The sequence below is a fragment of the Balaenoptera physalus genome (genome assembly GCF_965194825.1).
Source record: "Balaenoptera physalus genome assembly, chromosome: 10".
Classification (NCBI taxonomy): Eukaryota; Metazoa; Chordata; class Mammalia; order Artiodactyla; family Balaenopteridae; genus Balaenoptera; species Balaenoptera physalus.
In genome coordinates, this window is record NC_138889.1 from 100268669 (window position 1) to 100278386 (window position 9718).

Here is a 9718-nt window from a genome sequence, read left to right on the forward strand (position 1 = left end):
AAGGTACCGTAGGGAGAGAGAAAAAAAAAAAAAAAAAAAACCCGAGCATACTGAGCTGTTTCAAGGGTGAAAGGAGACAGAGCTGACCTTGGAAAGCCAACCCCATGCTAGTGCTGCCCAGGTGCTCAGATTTCTGTGCTCTGTGGCCAGAGCCCCTACACACTCACACGGCTCCATCAGTGAGGTACCCAACTTGAACAGAGTTCAAGATGAGATGCCCAAGGTCAGAGAACTGGATAGACAGAAACCCAGAAGTAGCTTGGCCCGGGGCACCAGGTGGCAGGTTGGTCCAAAGCCCAAGTTCACAACATTCACAGACTCACTCACCTTGAGTTTCTGGAATGTCCTAACCACTGTACCTTCATGTGTTTATTTATTCATTCATTCATCCAGTTAAGAAAACATTTAAATTTTTGCTTTATGCTAAGCCCTATGCTGGATGTTGAATACAAAGATAAATAAGGCAGAGTCCTAAGGGTATGACAATGATACAATATGGACAGGAAGTACTCTGGGAAAACAGAAGCAGAAGAGACCACTCTTCACCAGGTGATGACACTTGACTGGTCTTGATAAGCAGGAGTTAGTCATGTGGAGAGGCATTCTAGGCGGAAGCACCTGGGTGTGCCAAGCCCCAGAGGTGTTCGCATATGACTTGGTGACCCAGCAATTCCACTTTTCGGTATCTACCGTAGACAAACATGTACAAGTCCAGAAAAGGGTACAAGGATGTTTGCATATAGTATTGTTTGCAATAAGGGAAAAACTGGAAACAAATGTCCATCAAGAGGGCAATGGTTGAGGGACTTCCTGGGTAGCGCAGTGGTTAAGAATCCGCCTGCCAGTGCAGGGGACACAGGTTCAATCCCTGGTCCGGGAAGATCCCACATGCCTTGGAGCAACTTAAGCCCGTGCACCACAACTACTGAGCCTGCGCTCTAGAGCCCACGAGCCGCAACTACTGAAGCCTGTGCACCTAGAGCCCGTGCTCCACAGCAAGAGAAGCCACTGCAATGAGAAGCCCGCGCACCCCAACGAAGAGTAGCCCCCACTCGCGGCAACTAGAGAAAGCCCGAGTGAAACAACGAAGACCCAACACAGCCAAAAGTAAATGAATAAAATAAAATTAATTAATTAATTTTTTTAAAAAAGAAGGCAATGGTTGAATAACCTAAAGTCCATTCATGCTCTTGGATATAACTAAAGCACAGGGGAGGTAGAGATGTGCTCTTATATGAAAACCTCTGAGACACTGTTGAAGAAAAAGCAGAACACTCAAAATATCCAGAGACTATACACCAAACTGATTTTGGTGATTCTCTCTAGAGAGAATTGGTGAGGGAGAGTTTTGTAATGTTTGAAAATTAACAATGAGAATGTACTTTTGTGTAAAATATATCATTAAAATAAAGAGTTTTGTTTTAGGAGATAGTGATGGGTCTCATTGTCTGAAACGGTGCTGTCCAAATAGAATTTTCTGCATTAATGAAAACGTTCTGTAGCTGTGCTATCCAATATGGTAGCCACTAGCCACGTGTGACTATTGAGCACTTGAAATGTGGCTAGTGTGACTGAGGAACTGAATTTTATTAATTTATTTTTATTTATTTAATTTATTTATTTATTTATTTTGGCTGCACCAGGTCTTACTTCCGGCACGCAGAACCTTCGTTGCGGCATACGTGATCTTTAGTTGTAGCATGCGGACTTCTTAGTTGTGGCACGCAGACTCTTAGCTGTGGCATGCATGTGGGATCTAGTTCCCCGACCAGGGATCGAACCCGGGCCCCCTGCATTGAGAGCGTGGAGTCTTACCCACTGGACCACCAGGGAAGTCCCTGAATTTTAAATTAAATTTAATTTTAATTAATTAAAAATGTATCCGCTACGTGTGGCCAGTGGCAACTGTATTGGACAGTTCCCGGCTAGAATATCTAGAACATTGAGTTCAGGATGGGGTAGAGGCAGATGGAAGATGTGGCTGGAAAGATGGGTTGGGATTGAATGGTGATTTGCAAGATGGGCTAAGGAGTTTGGGTTTTATCCTATAGACAGTGAGGAGTATGAATGGAAGTGACTAGATCAGATTTATCCTTTTAAAAGATAACTCTGGCAGCCCTTCAGAGTGTAGATTAGAGCAGGCAGAGGGCTGCAGGCAAGGTTTATCTCCTCCGAAGACTGCTGTTTGTCTCTGTGGCCTCTGGACATTGCCCCAGCATTCCAGATGGACAGCTGAGTAAAGTACTCTGATTCCACAGCTATATTTTTCAGATCTCAGGCAACCCCAGGTGGGAAAACTTGTCCGAGTTATTGAGAAGGGTTAACCTCAATGGGGGAGGCTGTCTCTGGGTTGGAACACAGGAAGAACAGCAGACGGATGGCATTAGAGTGAAAATGTGTAGCAGGTTTCAGAGCGGGGACCGTAGAGAAAGTTTCTCCAGGGTCAGAAATTTGCCCGGGGCAGATTCTTTGGAAGGTACGGTTGCATAGTCCATGTTTCAGCTCCACAGGCAAGGGTTCTGCTCAGGAGGCCTGCCCTGGTTCATTGGGGCCCTTCCCTGAAGTCCACTGGGGACCTCCTTTTTGGTGAAAGAGGAGTTCTAGTGGGGGATCCATTAATTTAGCTGACTTTCAGGGAACACCCACTATGCAAGACACAATGCTGGGTGCTTGGTCCAGTGCAAACAAAGCAGACATGGTCCCTGACTCCGTGGGGTTTCCCACTAAAGTCAAAGGCCTGAGTACATAATTACAAATTGTGATATGTGTTTTAAAGTGTAATAAAAAAGATAAGTGCTATGAGAGAATAATAACAAGGGGAACATAATTTCAATTGGCAGAGGGTCAGAGAAGATCTCTCTCAGGAAGTTTAAGCTTCTCTACCCCGTAAGGTCCCAAAAGACCCAAAAGACAAATGGAAGTTAGCTAAGTAAAGAGGGAACCTAGAAAGCAGGATTCCAGGCAGTAGGACTGATGTGTGCAAAGTCTCTGAAATGGGAACTTGACCTGGGAAAGAAGGGTAGAGTGGATAGGGCGTGGTGAGTGAGAGGGTGAGAGGGCCAGGGTGAGGTAAAGAGGGGCAGGCAGCACCCAGACACTGCAGGCTTTGTTTTATTCTCAGTGCAGAATTTAAGCGGAAGAGAGACCTGAGTGTCTTTCTGGATGCTGTATGAGGAATGGATTAGAGCAGGGGATCAGCAAACCGTAGCCTGGGTGACCCACAAGCTAAGAATGGTTTTTATTTTTTTATTTTTTTTTAAAGAAGGATACAAGTCATCCTTTTTTTTTTTTAATTTATTTACTTTATTTATTTATTTTTGGCCACATTGGGTCTTCGTTGCTACGTGCGGGCTTTCTCTAGTTGCGGCGAGCGGGGGTTACTCTTTGTTGCGGTGCACGGGCTTCTCATTGCTGTGTCTTCTCTTGCTGTGGAGCATGGGATCTAGATGTGCAGGCTTCAGTAGTTGTGGTTCGCAGGCTCAGCAGTTGTGGCGCACGGGCTTAGTTGCTCCACAGCATGTGGGATCTTCCCAGACCAGTGCTCGAACCCGTGTCCCCTGCATTGGCAGGCGGATTCTTAACCACTGTGCCACCAGGGAAGCCCTAAGAATGGTTTTTACATCATTAAATGGTTGAAAAGAATCAAAGGAAGAAGAATACTCTACGTGTTATGTGAAGGTTTTAAGGAATTCAAATTTCAGTGTCAATAATTTCAATTATTTATTGAAATTAAAATTTTCAATAAAGTTTTATTAGCACACAGCCACGCTCACTTGCTTACAAATTGTCTACGGCTGCTTTGGCACTGCAGTGGCAGAGCTGAGTAGTTGCAATGGTGATTGCATGCCTGCAAAGCCTAAAATATCTACTATCAAGCCCTTTACACAAAAACTATGCCGACTCCTGGATTAGAGGAAGACCAATTAGGAGATTGCTGTAGTCATCAGGTGCAAGATGATAGGGACCTGTTCTAGGTGGTAGCCGTGGAGGTGCTCAGTGCATGGACTGAAGTATCCGGGGGAGAGAATCGGTACAATTTACTCAAGTGTGGATGGTAGGGGGGAGAGACATTTCAAAATGACACTCTCTAGGGACTTCGCTGGTTGTCCAGTGGATAAGACTCCAAGCTCCCAATGCCGGGGGCCAGGGTTCGATCCCTGGTCGGGGAACTAGATCCCACATGCATGCCGCAACTAAGAAGCCTGCATGCCACAACTAAAAGATCCCGCATGCCGCAACTAAAGATCCTGTGTGCCATGACAAAGATCCCGTGTGCCGCCGCTAACACCTGGTGCAGCCTAAATAAATAGATAAATAAAATAAATATTAAAAAAAAAAGACTCCCTCCCATGAGTTTGGAGGACTCAGAGTAGGACATTAGTGGGGCACTTGACAAAATTTGAATAAAGTTTGTTCTTTAGGTAATAGTGTCATTCCTGTTCATTTCCTCACCTTGATCATTGTATTGTGGTTCTGTATGATGTAACATTTGGGGAATTAGGGAAGAGTATGTTTAAATTCTTTGTTCGGACTTCCCTGGTGGTCCAGTGGGTAAGACTCCGCGTTCCCAATGCAGGGGGCTCAGGGTTCAATCCCTGGTCGGGGAACTAGATCCTGCATGCATGCCACAGCTAAGAAGTCCACACATTGCCACTAAAGATCCTGCGTGCCGCCACTAAGACCCAGCGCAGCCAAAATAAATAAATAAACATTAAAACAAAAATTCTTTGTAACCTTTTTGCAACTCTTTGTAAGTCTGAAACTATTTCAAAATGAGAAGTTGAAAAATAAAAATAGATTAAAACAAAGTAAAAATGACTCCCTGGTTTTCAGCTTGAGTACCTACATAGACAGGTCATTTACCGGGATGGGGGAAATGGGAAAGAGGCAGGAGAAGAGGGGAGGATCAGACTTCACTTTGTCTTTTTTTTTTTTTTTTTTTTTTTGCCGTACCACAGGGCTTGTGGGATCTTAGTTCCCCGACCAGGGATTGAACCTGGGCCCTCAGCAGTGAAAGGACAGAGTCCTAACCACTGGACCGACAGGGAAGTCCCCAGACTTCACTTTGGACAGTTTAGGTTTGAGATGTTGATCTGAGAATGTGTCAAGAAGGCAGGGCCAGGCACTATCCTGAATCTCACTGATGAGTCTGAGACCTGGGAGAAGGTATAGAAACTGTGCAGCTCAACCTCAGAATGGGAGCTCTGTGCCTGAGGTGAGGCTGGACAAAGGGGGTCGGGGGAAGTTTGTGGAGTATCTGTGGAATCGCAGGCATGCTGCTCAGCACTTGGTCACCTCAGCCTCATAACAACCCTGTCCAGTTGGACTTATTCTTCCCAGTTTACAAACGAGGAAAGAGACTTAGAGAGGTGCAGATCTGCTTTAGGACACAGCTAGGAAGTGGGAATGTGAGGGCTCGCCAATGATTTTTCCCTCTTGGTGATACTGAGCTCCCATGGCAGAGACTGAGTGTATTAGCATCCTAGAGCTGCCATAACAAATACAGCAAACTGGTGACTTAAAACAGCAGAAATTTCTTCTCTTACGGTTCTGGAGGTCAAAGATCCAAAACCAAAGTGTTGGTAGGGCCACACTCCCTCCCGAGGCTCTGGGGGAGAATCTTTCCTTGCCCTTCTGCTGACTGCTGTTGGCTGCTGGCAATCTGGTAGCTTCTTTGGCATCCCTTGGTTGACAGCCATATTACTCCAGTCTCTGCCTCTTTCTTCACATCATCTTCTCTGTGTGTCTGTCTCTGTGTCTTATTTACCTCCCTCTGCCTCACTCTTCTAAGGACACTTGCCACTGGATTTACGGTCTAATTGGATAATCCAAGATGATCTCCTTATTTTAAAATCCTTAACTACATCTGCAAAGACTGTTTTTCTAAATAAGGTATCATTCACAGGTTCTGGAGATTAGGATACGGATATATCTTTTCAGGGGCCATCATTCAACCCACCACAAGAGGCTAGAGGAGGCCACAGCTGCTGGCCTTGGAAATCTAGTAAAATGCTTCTTGAGCTTAAAAAACAGGCTGCCTTTCAGAGTCTTTCTTCATCCGGTTTCACAAATGTGCCTCTTTGTGGAATGGATCAGCATCGTAAGTGCTGCCAACACAAATGTGGCTTGCTCTTCCCGACTGCCTGTAATTATGACAAAATACTCAGACTCTGGGGCCTTTAGACACAGGGATATTTGAGCACAAAGGGGAATTACAGTAAACGCGCCGGCAATGATGCCCACTCAGAGTGTGGAGTGTTGGGGAGACTGCGTGTGAATCTGTACCAAGAAACACCCCCTTCCCGAGGCTATCGGCTTCACCTATAAGAACCACAGCTACCTGGGCGGCTCACCACCTTCCTCCACAAGGAGAATGTTAGCCGAGGTTCCTTGGGCGAGCTTCTTGTCACATGCTGCTGAAGTTACAATGACCTAATAACAGGACATTGGCTCCGAGGGACAGGAGCCAAAGCAGGGCAGTGGAGAGGGGAGTGGGAAGAGCGGAATGTAAAGTGATGTAAATGTAGTTCTCCCGGTCCCACCAGCCTGTGACTCATCTGCTCATAGAGAACTGGCTTGGCCGTACCACAGAGAGAATCATTTTTATTTCTGCCACTTGGGATTTTTACAGTCCTTGAGGCCTTTGGCATGAAAAGAGTGAGTAGAAGGCATTGCCAGAACTCAAACCCCTGGTTTCTGATTCTCTGGTCCCCACTCTTTCCATGATGGCTTAGTGACTGGTGAAAACTCTTTGAGAACAGCTTCTTCACCACCTTTATCAAACCTTATCAGTAAATAACATGCTGCCAGGAGATTATATAACAACTTCTATTTGTAGAACACTTTACAGTTTGCAAAGCACTTTCGTATATTATTTCAGCACTCTGGCAACTGCCCTGCAACTCTGGCTTCCTAGAGAAGTTTCCTGGCATCCTGCACCAGTGGTATTTCATGACAGGATATTGATTTAGTGTGTGGACGGTGCCTCATCCCACACAGCAGAGACAGAAGGTGGGCTTTTGGGGTATTTACACAGCTGTTTGACACTTCCAAAGCTACCCAAAATTATATTTTTGAAAACTGATGCTGTTCCCAGAGGGTGGGAAGCACGCTTTCATTTCGCTTTATTACAAATCTATTCATATTGGGGCGGTTAAATATGTATTGGAGATGCCAAGCAACAAGGACTCTGGATGCTGTATTCAGTCTGTTTCCAATCCTTTAGGAGGAATTTAAACTTCAGTTCCCTGCAAATGCTGCAGAATCCTTGAGGCGGTCATTTGCAAACCACTTCATGCAGTAACTGTGTGTGGAAAGCCTGCACACACCATCCGTGTGGATTATGGATGGTTTTGCAGACTCAGCGGAGTGTTTGGATCCACTGACAGCTTGATCAGAATCAGAGTCATGTATCAGCCTGCAACAGGAAAATAATTCCTACTAGATGGAAACTTCCCACAGGGAGGCCAGAGTTGAAAGCAGTCACTGGTTTCTGCTGCTTTAACAGCAAGTCACAGGACCACAGATTTTAAAACTGGAAAGGATCTGAGAGACCACATCTTCCCTCCCCTTTATTTTATGATGAGGAAACTAAGGCATAGAGAAGTGAAATGATGACTCCAAGATCACATACACAGTCTAAGTACAATGCTCTTTCCACCGTGCCATAGTATTTGTTCCAGAAAACACCTAAGCCACATATTGTTTTGCAGATCAAAGAAACTGGCATTATTTAGGGTCATGCTCGTGGTCTGCCCAGCTTCCAGTGCAAACACGAGACCTTGATTTGTTATCACCAGCAGCTTTTGAATGAATTGCCTTGTGATGCCTTATGTCAAAAGTAGTGTCACAGTTAGAACCAAAACATCTATAAACGTGGTTTCATGGCACAGCCTCTCCGTGGCATGAGACCAGAGCAATACTGCACCATTCACCTTATTATCAGATTAGCTGTGTCAAAAAAAATGTATTACGTACTTTTATCCACCCTGCATCTGACGGTTCATCAGATGGGAATGGATGACATCAAGTCCCTCAGCAGCTGCTTTGCAGTGAAACAGCAAAACTCAGGGTAAGAATGGCCCAGCACACAACCTGAGGCAAAGCGCTTTACTCGTATGTGCAAGGCAGGTTTTCACTGCTCACACGTGGTTTGTTTGTTTGTTTTTAATCCACCATGGAAGACTCCACAATCCTAAAAAGGGATCGTGGGAAAGTCTGGCATTAAGCAGGACATTTCCTTTGCTCATGAACGGCTATAACCCTCCTGCCTTTCCATTTTCTACTCCTTCTGCCTGGAATGTTCTTCCACTCTCCCCTCCCTCAGTCTTCTCTCAAGATTCAGCTTAAGTGTCACCTTCTCTGGGAACATTTCCTTGACTGTTGTTTTTTTTTTTTTAATTTTTTGGCTGCACCCGTATGGCATGTGGAATCTTAGTTCCCCGACCAGGGATCGAACCCGCGTCCCCTACATTGGGAGTGAGGAGTCTTAACCGCTGGACTGCCAGGGAAGTCCCAACACTGCCCCTTCTTTATCCCACTCCAAGCTGAGCTCAAAGTGTCCTTTTTCTGTACCCCCCCCACCCCACATGAATCCAATGCTTCCTCTCTCACCCAGCTTGTCACACAATACTGTAGCTATAGGTTTACTTGTCTGTTAAAAGGCACACTCCATGGGGGAAAAGAACATTTTTCATATCAGCATTCTTTTTTTTTTTAATTTTATTGAAGTATAGTTGATTTACAATGTTGTGTTAATTTCTACTGTACAGCAAAGTCAGCATTCTTTTTGACTGGAATAATGCCAGGAACAGTGTAGGTTTTTGATAAATGTCAGTAGAATGAATTCTTCTGCTTGCCATTCAACCTCCCCCTTTATCTGTCCTCTCTTATTTTGCCCAAATCCTTAATGTGGTCAATTTTCTCCTCTTCAAGCTGCCTCCTATCCTACTTATAAATGCCCCCAAGCCAAATACTATCAGGGACACTCCTGTAGTTGAACTCTGGGTCTATTGCTCATTGCAACAGAGGATGCATACCATGGAGAAGGGTGGGACATCTCTGGAAGAAGGTATTAGAAAGAAATAGGAGGGAATTCCCTGGCAGTTGGGACTCCGTGGTCTCACTGCCAAGGGCCCGAATTCCCTGGTCGGGGAACTAGGATCCCACATGCTGTGCGTTGCGGCCAGAAAAACAAAACAAAACAACCCAAAAAACAAAATAGGATTGGCTTGCGTTGGATGGTTTGGATAACGGATCAGAGAAGTGGGGCTTTGCTCTGTATTGGAGGCTGTCAGGAAACAGGGGTGATTCTATGATTGGGTATCAATAAGAATGAAGCAAAGCTAAAGCTGTGATTAACAAAGAATCTGCAGGCATTCATATTAGCCAAAATAACAGGGGAATGTTTGGCCATTTCTGTGGTTTGGACAATGTTCATACTTTTGCCTGTGTTCAAACATCAGCGATTATGTTTTTGTGTTGACCTATCATGGTCACAGAATGGCCTTGTCTGTGCTGATGTTTTGCAAAATTATTTCTACAGAACACTAAGGTCTAGCTAATAATAGCAGGCCAGCACCCAGATGCCAGGAGCTGCTTTTCTCTTTCTCATAACCCCCACCCATTCCTAACTTTCATCAATCTGTTTCTCCTCTTAGGATGCTATTCTCCGTCCTCCAGCAAACTCCACAAAACCCCATCTTCCCCATGAGGCTTT